The sequence below is a fragment of the Triturus cristatus genome, chromosome 2_1 (genome assembly GCF_964204655.1).
Source record: "Triturus cristatus chromosome 2_1, aTriCri1.1, whole genome shotgun sequence".
Taxonomy (NCBI): Eukaryota; Metazoa; Chordata; class Amphibia; order Caudata; family Salamandridae; genus Triturus; species Triturus cristatus.
In genome coordinates this window covers 339,619,939-339,646,061 of record NC_140581.1, presented here as the reverse complement: position 1 = coordinate 339,646,061, position 26,123 = coordinate 339,619,939, and positions in this window count along the sequence as shown.

Below are 26,123 nucleotides of genomic sequence, written 5' to 3'. Positions count from 1 at the left end.
GCCCACCATGTCCCATGGACCTGCCACTCCTATCTACTCTGAGTGTTCTGTTGAGCTGCCACTCCCCTCCCACCTGCCTAGCATTGTCAGATGACTGTAACCTGTCCCTGCCACCTCCACCCTGCCTGTCCACATGCCATGCCCCTATCCTCTTCCTCCTGTCCTACATGGTCCATTGTATTGCCACACCCTTCTGCCCTCCCTGGTCTGTTGTGCTGCAACTGCTCCTCCTGCCTGCCCCGTGTGGTCTGTTGTGAGGTCCCTTCCCCTGAACTTTCTTGTCTGTGCACAGGTCCTGACCCTTCCTTCTATCCTCCATCGTCCTTTGTGCATGCCCCTCCACCCTCCTTCTTGCCCATCATAGCCATTGTGCTGCCACTAACCCTCCCACTTGCCATGCATGGTCTTCTGTGCTGCCATGGCCCCTCCCACCTTCCCTGTGTGGTCAGTTAGCTGCCCCTGACCCCCTCCCACCTTCCCTCCATGGTCTGTGTGTATGCCATCACAGTCTCACTGTTGCTCTTCATGGTGTGTCTTGCTTCTAGTGCCCATCCTGCCTGACCTCCATGGCTATCTTGCTGCTCCTGCCCTGCCCCCTTGCCCCCAGCCCTACTCCCTCCCTCCTGGCTTGTCTGTTCCATTGTAATGCCCCTGATCCGTCCCTCCTGCCCTTTATGGTCTGTTATACTGCAGCTTTCTCTCCTGTCTGTCCATTATGGTCAACTAGCTACCATTGCCTCTTGCCCCTCTGTTCTCTGTTGTCCATGTGCATGGTCCTGTCCCCTCCCTCTTGCTTTCTATGGATTGTTGTGCTGCACTCCCGTCCTGCATGCCCTGTGTGGTGTATTGTGCTGCTGCAAACCCTGATGCCTGCCCTTCAGGGTCAGTTTGGTGCACCTCTCCATGTCCCTCCTGTCCTCTGTTATCCAAGTCCATGTCCCTATCCCATTTCCTTCCATGATCCAATGTACCATACTTGCGAACATTTTGAACTTGGTAAGAGGGAGATTTTGAAAAAAAACTGGGGTATTGATTTTCCCCTTTGAGTTACATTGAAAAAGAGGATATTGTAGACAAGAGACAGATCAAATAAAGCCCATTTGAGCTTAAAAACATTGGACGTTTCCTGGCTGAATCGGGTCTGTTGGCATGTATGGTTGTACTACCATTGCCTCTTCCTTCTGCCCACAATGGTCTATTACATTGCCACAGCCTTGAAGGAGGGTAGATTTTGTATCACAGGGGGCCCCTGGCCCGTTCTGTCCACACCTGAAGTATGAGACCCTTGTCCTTGCCCTGCCAGCTGCATTTGTAGGCCGTATTAAATTGACCAGCGGGTCCTGTGTTGCTATATAATTATCCTGAGACATCCTTACCACTCAGCCAGCATAAAACCCCTGTGTAGGCCCTTCTGTTCAATATGTAGGCCTCTTTGTTAAATTGACCATAGCTCTGCAATTTTAGTGTATAGCAGTCTGAAGGCAGGTCTGCGAGGCCTTCTGATCCAAACTAGTAGCCCCCACCCTACCCGAGTGCTCCGTGCTCGGTATCAAAGTTCAACATCCCCCTGAAGCTGTCGACATACAGTAGGCTGCATCCTGGACTGGTACTTGCTTCCTGGGCAGGTTTCCCGCTTTTAAGGAAGTGGCAACCGCAGAGCGTCAAGTTAGGAGAACTGAGGAGATTTTATACATGAATATATTGAATTCCCGTACAATACCCATTATTTTCTGCTTGCTCTATGGAACTTACGATAAGCGATTGGCCTGAGAGACTGACCTTTTCACCCAGTCCATTGTCAGCATTAAGTGGGTAAATGACGAAATGTCTGGTAAAATCTGCAGACGAAGCTTTTGGGTAGCATACGTAGGTAGATGTAGCGTGCAAAGGAGCCCACAAAATGATATAAAAAGGGAGCACCCACAGATATCGACGGACTACCTCGCCGTCTGTATGTAGGTTAACAGGCAGTGCAGGTTTTCCCCAAGAGCTGGGAGCTCTTGTCTTCCTTTGCTTAAAATGTCTTGCTCTGCTTTGCTTGAAGTATCTTATTCTATTTTACCTATATGAAATGTCATGTTATGTTTAACCATTGTTCTCTTTACTTTTGCATTTAAAAGATTTTGTATTGTAATTGCAGGAATGCTTGCTCTAAGAGTAAACGTGAGTGTTCCTAGGTAACATTTTCCTTGGTGTAACTTGTTTCTCATGATGCATTTATAGATGTGTTTTCTCTCTCTCTCTGTCAGTACATTAATTGAGATACAGAGAATATTATGACAGCTGTATGATTATCTGGATTCTGTATTTTGTACTTTATGTCTCTATTCTGCGGTTTCTTTGAAGTTGCATCTTCTCATTAAACTGCCATTGTATTCTGCCTCCAATTCCATGTCTCATATGTCTGTTTTCTTCATTTTTGGAGCAAGCGTTCCTAGGCACCCCGGCTCAAATTAAGGTGCCCCTTTTGTCCCTGACTCACTCTCCTGCTCAGTTCTGTGGTGGCTCCCGGGGATCTGGGGACCGCCCCTAGCTTCCTTGACCCGTAATAGATCTTCCCTCCAACAGCCTCTCTTGCAAGTCCTGTATTGTTGGTTTGTTGCCCCTGCCCCCCTTTCCACTGCCCTCCATAGTCTGTTGTGCTTCCACGGCCCTTCCTGCCTGCTCAGTGTGGTTAAATTGTTGCCTTTGCACCCTCCTACCTGCCTTCAATTTTCAGAGTCCGTGCCCCTGGCCTCTGCCTCTCAACAGTATCCTAATGAACAACTAGATTGCTAACATTCTATATTTATTACAAAAGTGTGGAACGCCTGACATCATCTTGATGTAATCAAAACTGTAATACCTAGAGCATTTCCTTTAGAAATTACATATATGAGAGGGTCTTATTGGCATCAAAATTATGGTTAGTGCTCTAAAAGACTAAAATAAGGACATATTTTCTGAGTTTTCAAATAGCGACAAAGCACTTTTAAATTATTTGTTATCTTTATGTTTTTTTATCCAGTTGACCACTTGATTAAATGTTGCACTTAGGGGAGAGGATGTGGTGTTACTTCCAGAACTGCAGACTTTGCAACTGGGGAACCAGGTTGAAGTTTCTGCTTCAGCTCGACATTCTGTGATTCTGGTCAAATCACTTAGTCTCCCCATGTCTACAACCAAAATGAATTTGTTCTTGTGTGATGTAACCAATGCTCATGTAAAGCACTCCAATACCTGACAAGTCTGCACTATATAACACTGCAAAAACACAAAATAATAAGTGTTTTGCACACTTCTGTCATTGGGCTATATTTGGGCTACATCTGGGTGATTTTGGGCTACATTTGGGCTCTTTTGTCTCCGGTGGCCATCTTGGGAGATTTATTTGTTATGAAGTTTCCTAATTTCCTCATGTACTGCAGTCTCCTCAGTAGGAAATGCTTTCAGTTTTTTACTTTGATTCCATCATGAAGGTATTCAGATATGTCACACATTTGCCATAAATTCTGGATGTTAGCACTCTAGTTGCTCATTAGATCACTGTAGTAAAACTACTGCACCATGGAAGTCTGCTCCTGGTATTAAAAGTGCATGTTTCAGTCTGCATGTCAGAATTTTTTAATGAAATAGAAGAGGATTTGAGAAGTCACTCAAAATGTGCCCTCATTTTCTTTCTTCAGCATTAATCATAATTTCTATGGCAAAATGAACCTCCTCATTGTGTTCCTTTTTAAATTAAATGTTTTAAGTGTTACCAGTTTATTCCAATAAAGATGGCTTCAGGTGTGCCTTACTTTTGTCATAATGAAGACAGTAAGCGCTCTAGTTGTTTTTAAGAACATTCTGGGACATTCTGTCATTGGGCTATACTTGGGCTACATCTGGGTGATATTTGGGCTACATTTGGGCTCTTTTGTCTCTGGTGGCCATCTTGGGAGACTTATTTGTTATGAAGTTTCCTAATTTCCTCATTTACTGCAGTCTCCTCAGTAGGAAATACTTTCAGTTTTTTACTTTGATTCCATCAAGAAGGCATTCAGATGTGTCACACATTTGCCATAAATTCAGAATGTTAGCACTCTTTTTGCTCATTAGATCACTGTAGTAAAGCTACTGCTCACCAGGGAAAACTGCTGCTGGTATTGAAAGTGCATGTTTCAGTCTGCATGTCAGAATTTTTTAATGAAATAGAAGAGGATTTGAGAAGTCACTCAAAATGTGCCCTAATTTTTCTTTCTGCAGCACTAATCATACTTTTTATGGAAAAATGAACCCCCTCATTTTGTTCCTTTTTAAATTAAATGTTTTAAGAGTTACCACTTTAATCCAAGCAAGATGGCTTAAGGTGTGCCATACGTTTATCATAAGTAGGACTGTTAGCGCTCTAGTAGTTCTTTGGAACACTCTGGGAAGCTGCAGTAGAACACAAAGGAATCAACTGACAGTCTCTGCCCTTGTTGGATGTACATGTTTTACTGAGAATGTCAGACTTCATTCTCACATGACTGAGAAAGATAATGTGAATTTACAGAAAATAAGCTCTCAGTTTAGCCTATAGATCACCTTCCAAACCTCTGTGGTAAAAGCATGAGAAAATATTTTTCTCTCAATCATGATATCCCAGCAGAAGGCTTTTTCACATGGTGAAATCACCTTAGAACATACCACAATTCCTAAAATGAGTATGGTACCATCAACAAATGATTTATAATGTAACTAAAGTCTTAAAACCTTCTATTAATTGCAATGCTTTTTAATGAGGTGCTATCATGTATATTGGTCCCAAGATGGCTGCCAACACTTCTTGGATGAAGTGCTGACAGCCAATCAGATCTCAGGATGAGATGTGTGGTTAGGCTCCGCCCACATATATATATGCTTTTAAATGCTATTTTCTCAGGAAATACTGAACAGATTTACACCAGACCTGCAAAAGGCACTTCCTTGACCTTATGGCTACCTCTCTGCCAAATTTCAAGTAATTCTGTTCAGCCGTTCGGGCTGTAGCTGTGTCTAAAGGTCCTATGGAAAAATGCATGGGGAAAACGCGTTTTGGGACCCCCCTTTTTTCTCGGCCCCTGCTTGACGAATCCCCCCGAGACTTTCAGGGTAGGAGCGGAGCGTAGCGCCCCACCTATTTTGAAAATTTCGCGAGGATTCGTCGACCGGCGCCAAAGTTATTCCAAATAGAATGTTGCGGATTTCCTATGGAAACAGGGTCCTAACTATATCTACCTACTGGCGACCGCCAGTAGGTAATATATATATATATATATATATATATATATATATATATATATATATATATATATATATATCAATGTGTCACCGTTTACAGCTTCAAATCCTTCAAAACAATGGATCCGGTCCACGGTATTGTGCAATAATTTATCCTTTATTGGTGCAAGTCAGCATAACGCGTTTCAGCTCTCGCAGGAGCCTTGATCCCATGACAAAGTTTAGAGTTATCACTGGTGTTTTTAAAGTGACTGGTGCAGGTGTGAATACATTCACATGTGCAAAATAAGCTATGGACATAAAAGAGTTACTGCCTTTAAATCTCCAACGCACGAATACAAAAGGGTAACAATATGCCAATTAAAATACATTTCTGATCTACAGACATTAAACAAATAAATACCATTTGATTTTTAGTAAAAATACATTGCCTTATATTAGATCAGAGTACAATATTTCCAGTTGCTATATATCAAATTTGATTTTGTATGCATATCATACCTCCCAGTGTATTAATGTCTATTACTGTCCTGGCGTACATCGGCCTTAGTGCTGATAAATTGCTATTGTGTTAAGGTGCAAAGTACTAATCAACTAATTCCCTTGGTGTGTGGTTGATGCGATACTTGACACAGTTTTCATAGTTTTCATCGATTTTTGTGGCTCTGTACCTGTGCAATTACTGGAGCCCCAATAAACTACACCGAGGTGCATTGACCTCTATCTACTGTCTAGATGTAAGAATGAATTCATGTGAATTCCTGACATTGGTTGTATCCTTGTGTTCACCCATTTTGTGTGGGTTAGACACCCTCATATCGGTATGAATACCAAATAACAATTCAATTATCAATATGTATGCGAGTTGTTTGGCTATTATTGCTAACGATATCATGCATATAGGTTGGTTCATGTGCAATATGTGCAAAATAAAGTACATGTGCTACTTTTCTACATGTACCTAATACAGCATAACTTGTGCAAATTGGCTTCGATGTTTTCCATAAATTATTAGCAAAACATTTTTGACAATAATCGATGTACATAGATATAAAATATTATCAAATATCAAAATAATATTAATTATTCAAATCGTGGTAAAATACCTTGATTAGAATATCATTGTACATAGAAAAATGTAAATAAATCTTGAATAAAAATCATTGTATAAAATTAGACAGTTGAATTAAAATTCCAATGTTAAAAGTACCCTCAAAAATTTACAAGCATGTATAAAGATCCTCTGTTACATTAAGCCCTGTTGGATGTTTAGAATTCAGCTCTAAAATATATCTGGTCTCCAATTTGCGCAAACGTTGTTCGCCTCCTCTTCTGCTAGGTGGGACCGAGTCAATCACGTAATATCTGAGGTCCTGACTTTTTGAACCACGGTTACTTTTAAGGTGTTGCCCTGATTATTTATCGTCCGTATGTGTATATATATACAAACACGACTTACCCCTTTAGACGAGCCACAATACAGGTAGGTTAATTCATAGTTTTTATTCCAGAAGCTGCAACATGGAAGGCAGACACCTTGCAAAAGTTCAATTGCCAATGCGTTTCGTGATACGGCTCACTTTTTCAAAGGCAAGATGATTGGACTAATGCCGAGCATGTCAGGCACTATTTTTATACACGTGGCACCCACCCAGTGGCTGCTGGCAAAGCCTGCTGGTACCTATAGTGCATGAAGTGCTCCTTGAGTAAGGTGCTATGCGCTGTCATCATCATATCAATAAAACACACAAGTGGGTTTGCAGAAGGTCACGCACAACAACGCTGCACCGTAGAACTCCCAGCACGACCTCCTGTCCTGGTGAACACCATCTGGCATCACCTTCGGGCCGCTGCTGTCAGTGGGGCTCAGTCCACGACTGGGTCAGCCGTCTTCAAATCCAGACACAAGAGTTACCCTTTTAGACGAGCCACAACACAGGTAGGTTAATTAATCATTTTTATTCTTGAAGCTGCAACATGGACGGCAGAGTATATTGTTACAATAGTATTGTTTTTTTCTTGATATAGCTACCCCGTCCAAAGGGAAACCAGACAGGAAGGAGGTGGCAGCCATTGCCCGGCATCGGAAGCTGGAGGCCATACAAACTGAATACTGGCAGCTGGTGGTTCTGGCGGAGGAGGAGGAGGATGAGGAGGCAGCAGCAGCTGCAGCCTCCTCCAATGCCCCCGGGCCCCAGCCAGGCCCCTCCAGATAGATGTGGTACCCCTCACTGAGTGACTTCTCCTACTAGTACCGTCAGTCTCTCCTCCTAGTCTATGTATTCTGCAACTGAACTCAAGGGGTGTGTGTATTAATTAATTAATTTCCATTATTAATTACGCCTTCCCCAAACTTCTTCTCTTACCTGTGCTTGATGTTTAACGTAGGCACAGCGATGGCTGCATGGTGATGAATGGTTTGGTTTCCCAACATGCCATGTTGTGGTGGTAGTAGTAGACAGTGGCAGTAACATTTGGAAAATGAGACAGTCATTCACCTGAGAGAGACTGTGGAGGAGTAGTAGAACGAAGTACAGTTCCCAAGAAGACTGCTAAACAATAATAATAATGCTGATTAGCAATGCTAAATTAAAATAAAACAAAATGGTGGCGGGGATAGCCTAGTACAACAAGTTACAAACTGTAGTTGTGTCGAGTCACTCGACTAGGCCTACACTCGACACAAGCGTAATCTTTAGTGCTGTTTAGGAGGATGACAAATCCAATCGATGCCGGCAAGTAATGATGATGGATTAGGGTCCTTTGGAAAAAAAATTACCTTGCAAATATACTGATCATATGGTTGGGAAGGGGGATTTGGAGAAAAATGTGACAAAGAAAAACACTATGCATGGACAAACAAGAAAACACAATCTTGGCAGACGACCATATCCATAAATCTGTTAAGGGAGAAAAAGGAAATGCACACATGATGATTTATTTATTTATGTATTTATTTTTTGACATTTATTGAGCGCGAACGAATACCCGTGGGCGTCTCGGCGCTTGACTAAGTGGCTGACTCTCCCCATCAGTGGAGGGACCAGGACAAGTTTTACTGGTTAAACAGCCAGGTTTTCAGATTCTTACGAAACTGAAAAAGTGAGGGACTAGTTCTAATTTGTTTTGGCAGCGTATTCCAGATCTTGGGTGCCGCAACTGAAAAGCGACGATCACCCCAGGAAACTGTTTTAGAACGTGGGACCACTAGTTGGTTGAGAGTCGTAGATCTAAGTTGTCTGGTCGGTCGATAGAATATAAGCTGGTCCTTGAGAGGGCGTGGACCTTGATCGTGGAGTACCTTATAAACTATACAAAGGGATTTGAACTTGATCCTGTTATTAATCGTTAGCCAATGGTATGTCCTGATAGTGTCGGAAATGGGTGCAAACTTGGGTGTTCTGGACAGGATACGGGCTGCCGCGTTCTGTATTGTTTGTAGTTTTTTTGTAACTCTAGTTTGGGCATTTAAGAAAAGTGCATTACAGTAATCCAGAGATGAGAAAACCAAGGAGCTGACCAGTGTTTTGGCAGCAGCATCTGGGAGGAATGGGATAATTTTCCTTATCATTTTCAGTTTGTAGTGGGCTGTGGCTGCTACTTTATTAGCATGTGCCATAAAATTAAGATGGTCATCAAAAATGACACCCAGATACCTGACCTTGGAAGTCGGGCTGGGTGGGGTGCCGAAGGCTGGGGGCCACCAAGGAGCGGGCCAGGTCGGAGAGAGGGATCCAAAGATGACCACCTCCGTTTTGTCGGAGTTAAGTTTCAGGCAGTTACCTGCCATCCACTCTCCGATCGTGCACATTGCAATTTGGAAGCGCTCTGCTACTTCCATCCCTTCACCCTTGATGGCCAACACCAGTTGCGTGTCATCTGCATATGAGGTTAGGCTCATCCCGAATGCTTTGATTATACCAGCAAGGTCCGACACATAGATGTTAAATAGTGTCGGACTCAGGGATGAGCCTTGAGGAACCCCACACGGGAGTGACATCTTGGCTGATTGATATGGCCCCAATGTAACCACCTGTGTTCTATCGCCCAGTAATGAGGAGAGCAAATCTCTCGCCGTATGGTGAATGCCCATCCTCCCGACACGGTCCACCAAGATCTTATGGTTGACCGTGTCGAATGCTGCCGAGAGATCAAGCAGTACTAGTAATGCTGTCCCGCCCTGGTCACGGATGATTCTGATGTCGTCGGCTGCCTTGATAAGGGCGGTTTCCGTACCATGGTATTTACGGAAGCCATACTGTGTATCATCCAGGAGCTGATGTTTCTCTATGTGCTCTGAGAGCTGCTGGTTCATAGCTTTTTCTGCCACTTTAGCTAGAAAAGGAAGACTAGCTATGGGCCTATAGTTCTTAAGCTCCTCCTTGTCTAAACTAGGTTTCTTTAGCAGGGGTTTAACCAGCGTATTTTTGAGTCAAACAGGGTAGCTCCCGGAGGTCAATATTGTATTACAGACATGTGTAATGACCAGAACAATAGTGTCCATAACCATAGAGAAAACTGAGGAGGGGCAGGGGTCCAAAGCCGAACCCGATTTAATAGATTTAATGATGATTGTTGTTTGGTCAGTAGAGAGAGCCCTAAAACTGGACAAGGTATTACTTGAGAAGGTAGGAGCGAGGGAGGCTTTACTGATGTTGATTTTGGAGGTAAAGGCTTGATATATGTCGTTAACCTTGGAGAAAAATAATTCAGACAGCGCGTCACAGAGTGGTTGTGACGGAGGATGATTTAGATCTGGTGCATTACCAGTGAGGGTTTTAGTTATGTTGTATAGTTGTCTGCTGGAATTTTTTGCGTTTTCAATTTGCTCTGAAAAAAATATTTTTTTGGCTGCGACAATCATAGATTTATAAGTGGCCAGTTATTCTTTGTATATGATCTTACTTTTGGCGTCATAGCTTCTGCGCCATTGTCTTTCCCTGTTCCTACTTCGTTGTTTTTGAGCTCTTAGTTCTTCAGTATACCACGGAGCGGTCGGTGTACTTCTATTCCTAGAATGGCATTTGGTGGGTGCCAGGAGATTTGTGGCATCACCAAGCCAATCGTGGAATTGGCAGGTGGCAATAGTAGGATCAGCGGATAGGATTGGGTAAGTTTTGTCCAGTAGTGTTTTAAATTCATTTTGGTCTATACTCTTCCATACTTTAAAAGGGCGTGGCTTAGTAGGTGTAACCTTCTTCCTCAGCGGTTACTTGATTGTCAGGCCGCTGAATATGGCAAAGTGATCCGTCCAAGACATAGGCAGAATATTTAGTATATGCAGGCCCTCTACGCTGGAAAAAATACCATCCAGCGTGTGTCCTGCCTTGTGGGTGGAAGCGGTGACCAATTATCTAAGGCCCATTATTTCTAGGTCTGATATAAGGGCGGCGGTATCCCTGTCATTCACTTGTTCTAGGTGAAAATTCACATCACCCATCATTGTGGTGGACTCTTCGGTGGCTATTGATTCGGTGATTGCGCTAAGGTTGGTGAGGAAGCCTGTTTTAGTCCCGGGGGGACGATATAAGAGCACTCCCTTAAAGTTAAAGCGGGCTGTAAACTTTATATTAAAGTGCATGGCTTCACATGAGGTGGCAGGGATGAGTGCTGTTCGGACCTCAAACCGATCTCTAATTATGATGGCTAAAACCCCCTCCCTTTTTGCCGACCCTATCCTGTCGATAGGCTTTGTAGCCGGGAGGGACAGCCACTACAAAATCGGGGGCCGAAGAATCATCAGTCCAAGTTTCCGTAATATACAGGGCATATAAGTTGTTGTCAGTAATGAGGTCCGCTATTTCTTGGCTGTGTTTGCCCAGAGAGCGCGCATTAATGAGGGCCATAAGGATTATCACTTCGTTGACATCACATTGCAAATTAGAGAGCGTCTTTGATGATAACTTGATGGGTAATATTAAGTAGTACTTACTAACTACTACTAGACAATTAGACAGTACAGGGCATCAGTATATTATGCAACTTGCCTTGCCTGTCTGCCCTCAAAAAGACCCAAATTATATACAGTTTCTGTTCTGTTGTACCTGGCTTACTTTTAAAGATAGCAAAGAAAATTAAAAAATAGCTGTAGGGATGAATTATAAGCAGAGAGCAAACATAATAACAACAACACACAGTCGTCATGATTGAAGATAAAAAATTAATCAAATTATTTAAAAGATGATGAATGTTGATACTGTTAGTCTGTTACTGTATGTTATCCTGGTCAAATTGGGCAGTTGTATCTCGGCATTCCTCTTGGTCCTCCCTTCTATGGACGCTCCATCCATCAATCTTGGGTGACACCACTGCCTGCCTGGCGGATGCGGATTGGTAAGGTAAGTGTGAGTTGGTTTTCCCAGTATAGCACAGGGTAAGGGTCAGCCTGTAATTGTAGATGGAAAAACAAAAATGATATTGAAAAATCAAGGAGAAAAATAATGCATAAATTACGGTGGTGTGCAACAAGAACACTTTCAGAGGCAGCATGGATACATCATGTCTACTCTGTTTCCTGCATTAACCTACAACAACAACAGGACAGAGCAGGCCCACAGCACCCATGACCCATCCTCCATTTAGCTTACATTTTGACAGAGGCAGACAAAGCACATATATAGCAACATAGCATTTTACAAATTAAGTGACTAAATTAATGCTCTGCTGTCAGTCCTACCACTACACTGGACTCCACCACTACACAGACATGTAGGTCTGCTGTGGTTGTTGTTGACTTGTTTACCTTTTATGCCACTCAGGAAACACCCTGACTTATTCCATCAATCATCTCCGATCCTACTGAGTGACTGCGAAGATATAATAACACTGTGGTCATCATCATGGTGTTGTCCAACTCAGTGTGCAGTGTACAGAGTGAGATCACATTCCATATTCAAAATGCAATGGATCGGCCTGCTGTAGAAGTACAATTTTGGTATTAAAAAACAAGAAGAAACTGACGAGTTACTTTTAGTGTGCAGAATAAATAATAGTACACAATGAATTCACTTCATGCACAACAAACAACAACAACACAAATCCCTCAGTCAGCGTTTAATGCGTGCATAATTTATTACCTGTTCCTTCTCATCTTAAGTTAAGGGGCAGTCTCTCCTGGCTCGAAAAGGAGGATAGCTATAGTAGTCGTCATGTTCCACCTCTTTTGGAGGGATCAACGAGGCAACATTTTCTTTTTTCTTCTATTATTCTACATCCAATCATCATCTGGCTTGAGGGAAATGGATTTAGGGCAAGTCAGGAAGATGGAGGAGCAGGACTTGGAGGAGTGGACTTCAGTTAAATGCAGACAGCTGCAACTTATGGCAATAAAAAGACTAAAAGACGGTGGTGATGATTCGAAGTTTCGAACCAGAAAGACAGACACACACACATAAAAGTAAATAAGGAAGGAAGAAAGTAAGAAGTTCAAGCCTAGTTGTCTGGGAAGTATAGCTTGTCCTCGAACTCTGGGGGTTCAACCAGAAGTAGGTAATCATCTAACACACTACTTTAGTCACCTAAGTCGCTGTCCTCATCTTCCTGCATCGATTCATGTATTGTGTAATTCGGTGGTATAAAGTGCTGATTCATTTTGATCATGGTTAACCTCTCCACGTTTTTGGGCGAGAGACATTTTCACTGTTACAATGGCACCAGCAGCACTGAAAACACGTTCAGACGAGACACTTGCGACAGAGCAAGCCAGATAGTTTATTGCCAGCCTGCTGAGCACTGGCCATTTGCCCCTTTTCCCATACCAATACAACAATGGGTTTTGATTAATGTGGACCTCTGTTTGGCCATCCAGATAGGCCTGGACCATCTGCTCAATGTTCAGAGGTGCTACAATTTGTTTGCCTCTTTTGTCTTTGGACCTAGCAAGCCCTTGCTGTAAATGCCAATCCTGTGCTGATTTTACTGGGGCTGATGATCAGGTTCTTGCTGTTGTCGATAGTGTTGGTGAACACTCTGAGCCAAATGCACTGCCCTCAGGCTCTGAAGTGGAACTTGACGCCAGATGCCCTGCTGCAGTACTTGTTGTGGGTTTGAGTAGCGGGCATTTAATTGCCAGCGATTCATTTTCAAAGTCATTGGGTGCCTCAGCTAATCAAGTTATGTACCGGGCAACCTCCTCTTCTGAAAAAGGAATTAATCTCTTACTGTTCAGTGCCGATTTGTACCGTGGATCCAGAATTGTGGCACAAATGTAATGTTTTTCTGACACAATCTTAGTTTGCACCCTTTTATTTTCAGCTAAGTGACGGGATAAGCTCTCCACCCACTCATATGTTTCATTTCTTTCCTCCACACCTATGTACGCTTCAGACACCTCCTTCAGCTGTTGCTCCAACATGTGCAACAATGGGATAGCTTGGCCCACAGTACAGTCCTCCTTGCTAACTTCACATGTGAAGACCTCGAAAGGAAGAAGCATTTCTTTCAGGCATTTAACTAGGCACCATTGGTCCATCTGAAGGGTCATGCCTTTCACAGCAGCATCCCCTCTTTGCATGACATATTCATTGATTGGTCTGTACTGCTCAAACAGATGGTCAGGCATGTAATAAGTTGAGTTCCAACGTGTTGCCACCTCCTAGATGAGTGCTTTGACTGGCATTCTATAGTCAAGTTGAATGATCCTCAGTTGCTTGCGGGCTTTAAAGAATGGCTGAAATGTGTGCATATTCTTCGGCAGGTGGTCAGTAAGTTGCTGACTATGGCTTCTTTTTACAGAAAGTCTTGAACAATAATGTTAATGCAGTGCGCCCAACATGGGACCCTGAAATAGGCACCATCCTCCATGGCCTTATGTACATTACTGCCATTATCCGTGGCAATAAAACCAATGCTAAGCCCTCTAGAGGTCAGCCTTTCAAAGACCTTGCTGTTAAACTCTTCCAAAATGTTTGAAGCATTATGAGATTTCTCCAAGGCGAACATAGCTACAGTTGCATGTTTCCGAGTAGCATTAGAAATCACAGCTGTGTCAACAGCACCTTCTTCAGATATCTTTTCTATAACCCCCACAAAAGAGATCCAGTGTGCAGTGATGCACATGTAATCAGTGGCTTGGCAACTGGTCCACATGCCTGTTGTCAGGTGGATATTGTGAACACCACTCTGCTGCAAAGGTTGTCCAAGCAATTCCAGCACATCAGATGTAGTGCTGGAAAAGCAACTCTGGCGAAATAGGACTGGCTGGGAACCTTCCATTTAGGGCAGATTCAAGGAAACCCACCCCTTCCACAAAAGAAAAGGGGAGAAGGTCAGTGCTAAAATTTTAGCCAGCTTCGCATTGTACAAACGTGCTGTTAGGTGGTTGCGTTCGTACTGACCCTTTGACCGAAGCATGCTATCAATGGTAGGCTGGATTATTTTCCTTTGTGGTGCAGCTGTCTTCTTGAACCCAGTTGGGCTCAACAATGCACTTTTTTCATTGCAGTACTCGGTTGCCTTGGAGTCTCAGTCTGACTCTGAGGCTGACTCTTTTTACTACGGTGCCACTGAGATGTTGCTGAGGATGTGGGCGGTACCACTACACTGCTGCGGACAGGGCTAGAAATGTCTCCCTCTTGTTCACCTTCCAACATAATCATATCTTCTTCTACTTCTTCATCCCCACCAACAGCAATGGGTGCAGTTTTACTCTTTTGTACACGAAGTAGGTGAGCCTCCCACTGGAACATGTGGTGTTTTTTGAGGTGACTTGTTTGGCCTCCGGTACCATAGTTTGTACCAAGCTTACCCTTCCTAACAGCGTGTCCACAAGTTGAGCATATAGCTATGTTCTCCTCCTTACTGCTAACCGAAAAGAAGTCCCAAACTGGGGAGGTGAACTTTCTGGCGCTGCTGGAGGTGCCACTTTCAATGCCAGATGAACTGGAGGGTGGGTGTGAAATTTGACTTTGTGCACTTACAGTACCACTACCTACTGAGGTGGTGGTTAAGCTGGATGTAGGTCCCTGCCGGGCCTTAGCAAATGCAAATATGGAAGCTGGAGGTGGTGTTACCTGTCTTGGTGGTATCCACACTGCATCACTCACAGCAATTTTGAATAGGGTAATAATGTTGGTCTCTATCTCCTCTGGGCCGGGAGTGATGTTCTCGATTACTGACTCGTCATCATCATCCCCCTCTTCTACATCTACCTCCATAACTCTAAGACTTTCTGGAACCTTCCTTTTCACTAGCCTTGTCTTGTGGCATGCATCACTCTCAGACTGAGCTGGTGGCTTCCAAGTGGCATCTAGATCATCAGAAGCGGGGCTTGAAGAACAAGTTGATGGACTAATCCTCCTTTTCCTTGCTGGGGATCTGGAAGACAATAGATCTTCTGAAAGAGTGGCTTGCTCCTCTTCGTCTGCAGGGAGCTCGATTTCCTGAACTGCCCCTACTTCAAGAGGAACAACTACTATTGTGGGCTGTTGTTGCGGCTGTTGTTGCGGATGTTGTTGTGGCTGTTGTTGCGGCTATTGTTGACCACTTATCTGCTGAATTTCCACCTGTGTTGATTGGGGACTACTTTGCGATAATGACATTTCAACATCACTGCTCCTTAGTAGACTGGCTACCTCTGCGACACTCATGGGCTTGGGCCTAGGTTGGTCGGGTGGGCCCGCTGATGCGGAGGTGCTGCTCCCAGCTTGCTTCCCGGACACCACTGATGCAGACGTAATTTTTTGTTTCCCAAAAAACATATTGGCCGGCACACCAGTCTTGATAAGTGGCAGTGCCACTTCCTTCTTCTGTTCCTTCTTCTCACTGGCAACTCTCTTGGTACTGGAGGACCTGGTACCTTTCTTTGGGGCCATCTTCTTCTTCCTTCTGATGTCAGCAGGACGCAGGTGCACAAGTTGCAGAGATGTCTGTGGCCACATGTGGACGTAACGTGGTGCGCAGCAGGACTTCTGTCTGGCAGCACAACGAGTGATGATGACACCTCCTCCTCTGTCTTTTTGTGTACCTAAAAGCACAGCAGCCGGGTGAAGAACATCAGTGAAATGTTGCATTTGTTGTTGTGGTTCATTTTCTACTACTACAAAAAACAATTGTAATATATAACTTAGTGTGTGATGGTCACACTTGTTAATGTTATATTATAAAATTTTATTAACTCAGTTTAAGTTATAAAAAAAACATAACAGTGTAGCCATTTGTGAGACTTTGACAACAAGGGCTTTCATGGTATACTGTGTACACTCAGGAAGGATAGGAAAGAAGAAGAACAAAAACAAAAATACAAATGTAATGGAAGTGGAACCTGTTTGGCATTAAATTATTTGCTCATCACGTCATTCAGGGAGCTGCAGCTGGCAAAGGGGATGGATGGAAGTAGTAAGCCAAGAGGAACATAGGAAAGGCATGCAGGCATATATAGCAAAATCAGCCCACCACTAAACTACCCCCACAAAATGGCCGCCAGCCACATGGACACTCATAGTCACAAGCAACAAGCAGGAGGCCTGGAAAACAATGAACTCAAACAGGCCTATAATAGCCAGGAAATGGAGGCATGCTAAACAACACAGCTTTAATGCAATAAAATGCAAAAACAAAAATCCACAGGGCTAAACAAGGTATGCAAGTTACACAACAAACACACACACACACACACACAGAGACACACAACCAAGGCATTTATTTAACACACACCAAAAAAGTGAAATACCCCAAAAAAACACATTTTTGCAATTCAATCCAATGCCATCTATGCCATAAATGATGTTTACATTCAATAGAACACACAGAAACAGCTGTTTCATGCACCCCTGACTACCTCTGATCCTACTGGATGAAAGGCCTGTTGGCAGACTAGGTCACAAGCTTGCAGGCCTATGGCAAAAGCACACTACATGGCTTCAAAATGACCACCAGCCACATGGCCAGGCCCACAACAAAAAGAAAGGGAAGACAGACATGCAGGCCTATGGCAAAAGCAAACTGCCTGGCTTCAAAATGGCAGCCAGCCACATGGCCATGCCCACAACAAGAAGCCTAGGCCAAAAAAGAACAAAGGAAACACATGCAGGCCTATATGGCAAAAGCGGCACACTTATAACCACCACCAGAAATGGCCACCAGCCACATGGAAACTCACAATCACAAGGAGGAGGCCTAGAAAACAATGAACTGAAACAGGCCTATAATAGCCAGGCAAAGGATGCATTCTAAAAAGCACTGCTTTAATGCAATAAAATGCAAAGACCAAAATCCACAGGGATAAACAAGGTGTGCAAGGTACACAACACACCACACACTCAACAAAGGCATTTATTTAACACACACCCAAAAACTGAAATACCCCACAAAATACACATTTTGCAATTCAATCCAATGCCATCCATACCCTAAATGATGTGTTAAGTAAATTCAACACACACCAAAGGAACAGTTGTTTCATCATGCACCCATGACTAGCTCTGGGTCTACTGGCTACCCACAATATTTTTTTTTTTAAATGATGAAAAGTACCAAAATTGCAGTTGCAGCAACTGCAATGCCCCAATCAAACAAACAACTTACTTGTAAAATTTCAAATCCAAAAATACTCAAATCCAATGATATATGATGCAGCAGACACCTTCCAGCTCAAAATCAAATGAAAAATGAACAGGAGAAGGACAAAACACCGTGAGGAGCCTTCTGGACAGGAACAGGAAGTTGGAGACTATGTGGCACTCCCTTCCTCTCCCAAAAAAAAGTTTTTTAAAAAAAGGACTCCTTGCACAAAAAAGTACAGCCAAATGTCAATCAGATCATCATTGTAGAGAAGGTTTTATGCTGCTCGAGATCTTATTCTTCTCCAGATTGCAAATTTTGCATGTTCGGCATCGCAAGCTTCACCAAACTTCCGCCGAATGTCCGATGGCGCGTCCAAATTACGTGTTCGCGATCGCACACTCTTGCGGTGTCCGATGGCGCAGCGAATGACGTGTTTGCGATTGCACACTCTCTCAGGATCGCGCGGCCGGCGACCAAAATCTAGTGGCGCATGCGAACAGATAGGAAAACTCGTCATCGAATGCAGGGATCCCGGTAAGTCGCCATTGTGCACCCAAAAACGCATTTTTAAAGTGCGAATGAGGAAATAATTCCGCTACCCCGCGGATCGTGGAATTTCTGGCAATTCCGTGTTCTCAGCGGAACACGGAATTGCAGAAATTCCGCAAATTCTGCAAGCGGAGCGGATTTTACCGCCCAGGCCTACCATGATATAGGATGTCGATATTCTTGACTTCGATATTTTTGTCACGATATTTTTGTGCCTCAATATTTTTATTTGAAAAGTTTTATATAGCGCTGGCTAGACCCGGAAGTATCAGAGCGCTTTACATGAGGACGAGCATTGTTTCAAAGCATAGTTACAAGTTACATAGTTACACAGTTTCAGAGCATAGTTACAAGTTGCTGGAGCGTAGTTACAAGCGTTAAAAACATATATGTAAGTGAAAAAGCAGGTAAGGTGAGAGATTCAGGGAAGAAGGGATAGGAGCAGGGGAGGTAGACAAGAATGAAAGAGGGAAAAGGATGGGAGAGGGTTAAAGAAACACAACCGGGAGACGGGGAAAAACAGTGTCCAACGTCCAGTGTGCCAGTTCAAATGGTGTCATTCCCTTTCCTCCGTTTTGTGTGGCTCCCTTTACGCTGTGGACTCTCTCAGAGGGGTCTCTGAGACTCCAGGGCATACATACTGGATCTCTCCCCAACAAGGGGAGAGGGAGTGCTTTGGCAAGGGGCGCTATTCCCACACCTTCGCTGTGTGGCTCCTATTGATGCTGTGGACTCTCTCAGAGGGGTCTCTGAGACCCCAGGGTATAAATGCTGGATCCCTCCCCAACAAGGGGAGAAGGAGTGCTTTGGTAAAGGGCACATGGTTACAGAAGTTAGTGTTGTAAAAGTCCAATAAAGAAGAAACAAGTCCACAGGAGAAGGAAGGGGGGGCAGGGGGTTGGGAAGAACCAGTTGGTTACATAAGCACTTTGGATTACATGAGTTACATACGAGATACAAAACAGAGAAAAAATTGCAAATGTACAAGTTGTAAAGTCACTCAAGGAGGAGATATAAACAAGAAAATATTGCAAATGTACAAGTTGTATAGTCACTCAAGGAAGAGATACAAACAGAAAACTCTAAAATCACATAGGAATGGTAGTAAGTACAAAGGTCTACTACATATGCTAGTGGTTAGAGTTCTATATAAACAAATATTAGGTTCACTCAGGATTAAATTCAGGGGAGAGAGGAAAGTAATAAGGGAGGTAGAAAGAGTGAGGGAGGAGGTAGGGGTGGGGGTGATGAGTGATGGGATCTGTTTTGTCCATGCCGGACACCTGGGCCCCCCCACCCTGACCCACCGCAGTGCAGGGCCCGCTCCTTGAAGCCAACCCGGGCCAGGCCCATAAAGCCACCATCTTGAGTGTGAAAGCCACCATCTTGAGTACAACCAGCTGCAGGGAAGATCGTTCCAGGGAGCACACAGTCTAATGTCTCAGTAGTCTGTTCTGAAAATGCAGCGCCGCCTCCTGCTGCGTGTGTCCCGTGAGGTGAGCATAGGGGGCACTACAGCATGTAACCGGCCGCTCTGGCCCGCATCACCCGGTCAGCAGTCTCTGCCCCAACACCATAGTCAGTTTTGTGCTCTCTACTCAGAATGGGCCTCACCACAGAATCGCCCGCCTGGGCCCCCGGGCTGTTCTCTGTGGTTCCCGAACCGGCTTTTAATGTCACACTAGTGTATTTTTCTGTTTGGAGAGAAGTACTTAGAAACCCTTGTGTTATTGAGGTTTATAAACAAATTAGCATACAAAAACATATAAACATGTTCACTATTATCTCTCAGCTTTTTTTATCTTACTCATGAACAAACATGGAACTCATCTGCATACATTTATTCAGATAGAGTTTTAAAAACAGACCTATTTTATTTCCGGTAGAAATGCAACCGTAAGGCAACAAACAGAGGTTTAACGATTCCGCTTCCCAAATAGATTCCATAATTCGAAGAATCTGTAGCATGAGCATGTCCTGGCGTAAGTCATCACCATGTTTAAATATAATTCCAATGGTCTTGTTTGACAAGGAAGTAAGGTCAGCACATCTGAATTCCAACCAGAGCGGATTCTTGTTTGAGGCCATCACTTTGCATTTCTCTACTACAAGTGCTCCTGCTCTCATTCCAGGATCGTAGGGCACTCTGAAGCTTTCGGGCAGGTGGGAGCCCTACAATTTCTCAAGCTTCTGCCTCAGCTGAGTCATTACTTGGGAAGTGACGTCATACTTTTCAGCAGAGATAGACTTAATCACCATGGTAAATTTGTGCAGTATTTCGGTAACTTGAACCTGCTTTATGAAGTCCTGCAGCTTGGCCTTTCCGCATCCTCTTAGATACGCTTCTAAGATTACAGCAAACCTCTGCTGATAGTGCTTAGATTGAGCAATTCTTTTACTACCTAATCCTCTTTTTAGAAGAAACCGAGCCAGTGCGCTGTCATAATATGGTTCAAACTTCACTGCTGTCCGATTGATGGCACTGCTTGCTGCCTGCTTAGCGCACTGACATCTAGGCATATCCGAGAAAGTGCAGTGTCTCCACGTCGCGGCCCGGGATCCTGCCTCGCCACATTGTTGAGACGACCCTCTCAGATTGCGTCAGGATCGGGACCGATCACCAGATGAACAAGGCGCCTCCCACTGCTTGTGGACAAACAGCTGATGTGCACTGCTCTAGCCTCAATACTCCATGGTACACTTCTCTCCTCGCTCACCGCAACCCCGCAGATAGTCTGAGCAGGAGCCCTGGACATCACAGCCTCCGTCCAACGGTTTCCGGTAGTGGTCTCGGCCTGCTTCAGGTGCCATCTTGGGTTAAGGGCGCTCAAAAACGCCGCAGCTCACACCCCGGCCCTCCGCCATCCCAGAACAGCAGAACCGAGCTCTAGGAAGGCTGCAGGTGCTCCGCCCGTGGAATTCGCTCTTCAGGTGGGTCACTGAAGCTGCGAAACACCACCACAGATGCCAAATCGCAGGTTCATGATGGAGCATCTGCTCCAAATGACCATCATGGCCATTGGCTCCTCCTCCTTGAGGAGGAGCCATAATATTGTGGTAGTCGATATTTTGTCAGTGATTCCTCTTTAATTATATATATGCAAAGTAGGGTGTGGGGAGAGACTGGCTTCTCCTTTAAGACCTCTCTCTCTCAGATGACAGGTGTGCGTAGTATGTTGTGTGGAGGGAGTGCCCTCTCCTTTAAGCACTCTCTCTCAGATGACGGATATGCAAAGTAGGGTGTGTGGAGCGACTGGTATCTCTGCTGAGACTTCTCTCTGTAATGATAGATGTGCATAGTAGGGTGTGTGGAGGGACTGGCCTCTCTGGTGAGACCTCTCTCTGTAATGATGTGTGTTCGTAGTAGGGTGTGGGGAGGGACTGGGCTCTCCTTTCACACCTCTATCTCAGATTATGGGTTTGCATATCAGGGTGTTTGGATGAGCCTTAACTCTACTGACAACTCTTGTCAAACCAATGAGCTTAAATAGTAGAGCCTGATAAACACCATCTCCAGTATGGTGTACACAACAGAGAATATTCAAACATCTCCTACTCCTTCCAACTTTTTACTATCCAGTAACATTAAAAAAAAAAGAATTAACCTTCTAATCATGGCAGTAGTAACCACTTACACACTTCCTCTCAAATACAAGGACTGCAATATTTATTCCAACTAATAAAGTGTATTGAGAACTCATCTACTCCTTATTACTATTCACGATCCCTCACGGAAGCGCAAAATTAGTTAAAAACAATATACATTTATTTTCTTCACAGTTGGTATTCCTTAGACACCTCCTCTCTAAATCTAGGGGGACAGCATTCCTTACTGATGCCCCCTCTACTTAACTTTTTTACATCATTTCCACAACACCTTGATTTTTTTCAGAGTAAATAATAATGCCCGCCATTTCTTTTTTAACAGACAGCCAATCAGAGCGCTCACGAGACTCCCTGAAGCCTCTCACTCCAATGTGAGCATGTAGGCTCACAGGAAAAATGGGCCTCTCACCCAATTACAGGCCTCCATTTTTAAATTGGTACTCTTGCGGAAGGCTCGCCGGACTCTTGCCAGCCCAATTGTCTAAATATACAATTGTTTTTTACCCTTAAATAAAACTACTGAACAGTCTTATACCAAATCAAGAAAAGTGCAATCTGCAGACCAAGATCTAGCTTCCTGCCGAATTTGGTGTAATTTAATTCAGCAGTTTTTGCTGTACATGTGCCTAAAGTAGTCTATGGAGATTTTATGTTTTGGGACCCCTTTTGTCTCACTAAATAAAGCAAAGGTCACAGGGGCGTTATAGTTAAGTGCAGATTTTACACACACCAAACCATAGAAATTCAGCAGTTATAGTTATACTTATCTCCAAAAACTATAACTCGCGCCCTAAGGTAACCATATGTCGCCCCCTGCCATGCACAGCTTTCTCATGAATCATTTTATTGCAAATGTTGCAGTGATATTATCATGGATGCCATAGAAGATGTCATGACTAATGTATTATGTGGGGTAATTAGTAGTGCATGGCGAGCTGTAAGTTATACTTACCTTAGGGCACATACTACAAAATGCTGTTAACTGACCTACATGCAGAGAACACAGCCATTCCTATCTTTTCTATGCAGAGATTGTCACCATATGCGCAAAAATCACCACACTGATAGGCATGCATTTTGGTAGTAAATATAGAAATGACCAGGAAGAGTGGCTGGGAACTAGGAAATGGGGAATACATACGTCTAATTAGGAAGGATTTAAGGAGAAAAGAGACAGTGTTTAAGGATGGATATCCAAATACAAACAGCCAACTACAAAAGAAATAAGGCCATTGCTATTTGCAAACTACACTTCTAAAGTTACTAGAGCTTGAAAAGGTCCAAAAAAAGTAATACATGTACTTCAACCAGACCTTGGAGTAAGTCTTCCACCACATCATGTCACATGGTTCAGTTAGGCCAAGGGAGAAACGCTGGTTTTTTAACATGCATACATTTCCTAAGTTGCCTTCTTTCAGACAATGACTTTTGACACACATTTGCCTGCTTGCCATCGCAGAATCAGTTTTCCTGAAACTACATTTTTGCTCACAATTTCCAATTCATAAGAACACTACCACAACACCTTGAACATACATTGTGCAAATGTGGTTGTTTGTTATTAGTTCATGAAGTGACACAGCTATATATAGATCTTAAACAATGGCAGCCTGACTAAGGTCTCAGCTCGGAAGCAAGGAGGCTTTTTGTTATAAATAAACAGGCACTTCTGGGTTGGGGCAGAGGAGCACTTGCTGTCATTGCGAGGTCACTACATGCTGAAACCTCCGACCAGCTGCTTGTTGATCCCTCTGCGAGGATGGATGACCAACCTGCGCACAAGACGAGGACCTACATACTTTTCCTTCAGGTAATAGGGGTTCGACCATCCAATAAGGGATTCTTGGCAGAGCACACATGCACCCTAGACAACTATGGGGCATATCAGCAACACCCGGCGATAATTATCGCTCAGCGCTCTTAGCGTGAGGATAATTTTTGCCGGGTAACGTGGATTTTTATCGCTGAGATAGCGTGCTATAGCAACGCTTATCTGCTCAGCGATAAAAAACCTCACTCTAACTGCCTAACGTGAGATTATCGCAGGAAACCCAGCGATAATCTCAGATAGTGTGGCGTTAGCTTGCTGATAGGGACTCACAAACTTAGCCATGATAACCACCTTTCATAGGATATCATGGCTAAGTCAGTCCTGAAGCAGGCGTAAGGAAAGTAGCAATAACAGGGGTTATCGCTACTTTTCCTGACGCGATGCTTCATAGCGTGGGGCTTGATGATAGGAGAAATGTCGCTTAGCGACATTTCTCCTGTCATGTTAGGTCAGGAACGCCAACTTTGCATCTCATTAGAGATGCAAAGCTGGGCGTTAGGAGTCCCCACGCTAAAGATGGTGGTACTATTTATTTTGTTCACTGCTAATCACTTTTATCTGCTTCTATCTATAGTTCATTGCAGTACATATATTCCATACAGAAATTACGATGACTCAAAAAATATTGAAAACACCCCTCCGTGTATTCTCTGTATATTCTCCGAGTGAGAGAGTTCTAGATCTGTTACCATGATTCCATGTTTCGTGGTTGCCAAAATCATTTGCTTCCTGTCTAGGTTTGGAGGTGCTTATGGTGGCAAAATGAGGTTGCTGGTCTATAGGACAACATATCCTGCCTGGTGCTCAGAATCTTTCTGGCACCATGCCAAAGTTTATGTTGCCCAACAAATGAGAATTTCCTACAGGAAAGTGAAAAATACATGACATGGTGCCGCCATTTTTTTAGATTGGGTTCTCATTTAATGGATTGCCTGCGTAGTTCCCTTGTGCTTTTTCAGAGATCCCTACTTACCCCCTTACCAGAGTCGTCCATGGTGGTAGGGACTATCCTCCTCAGCTGAGTAGGTAAATCCAATGTATAGGTTGTTCAAGCTTGAACACATAAAAGGATCTAATTCCCATTGTGTTACCCTCTCTGCAATTCATTTACAATATTATCTGGAGATGTAGGGGCTCCAGCACTTAACATTGGTGAGAAGTGCAGAAATGCTTTTACTCAGAAACTATTACAATATGGTTGCGCACTTGTGGGTGAAGATCTCACCTTCATGGTTGAGGCTCACAAAGGTTATAGGACGAGGCATTCTATTCCTGGGTTTCATTTCCAGCTGCAGGCAATACAACATGGTTATTTCATACCTACAAACAGGATGAAGTACAAGACAATTATACACCATGCAAAGAAAAAAAATACCTCTAACATGTCAAGAACATACAGATTGGTTTAATGGCACCCTACCACACACAACAGAAAATGTTAGACAAGCTCCCCTTAGCAATGAGAGGGCAAAACGTTCCCACATCCTAATGTTGATAGTTTTTCCGCACCACAGGTGCGGACACTATACAAATATTTAGTAACAATATACAGATGCTTGACACAGTCGTTAACACTTAACCCTGCGTGGACTACTCAAAAAGCACAACTGCAATTTGCTACCCCAGGTATCAGCCCACAAACACTAAATGCAGTCATGGGTAAAGTTCGCATCCGACGGGTGGAAATTCCATTCTGGATTGCACAAAAAAATAAGCCAGCTTGAGGCGGTGTTTCCCCATATATGCCCAAATGAAAACATAGAATACTGACAATTTGCTTGCCATTGGGGATGATTCCTGTGTGGAAGACTGCACAACTTGGGGTACAGTCTTTGCTGCAGTATAGACAAGAGCACGGAGTACCCCATCATTGGTTGGTTTGCCAGAAGTGCTTCAAAAGATCCAGAATGAGTTTGGGCCAGCACCAGCCCTGGACTTGGGGATGAAACTGATGGGCAATTTTGCAGCGTTATTCGCAATTATGTTAAGAAGCATAAAGGAGGACCCTGCAGCGTTGATTATATGCCAGCATCTAAGATATTGGGCTCCAGCACAATAGGAGTGCGAATTACCTAACATTATTGAAGAAACTTATGCTACACTGAAGATATGCTACACTGAAGATAAATTGTGAGCCAGACCTAGTAAACAACAATTTAATCAGCAATTCTGAAAAGATAAGTCTAAGCAAGCACCCGACTCTTCTACAAAGAAGAAGTCAGAAAAAAAACCCAAAATAAAATCAAATCACGGGGTGGGTCTCCTGCACAGGAAGCCACTGAAAAACATTATAACCTGCGTAACTGTGATAACATTAGACCACTTGACAAGTATCAGGATATTGATGCACATTCATCTTGTTCCTTTCAGGAGTCATCCAAAAAGCATTCAGAGAGAGGTGGACGGCCAGAGG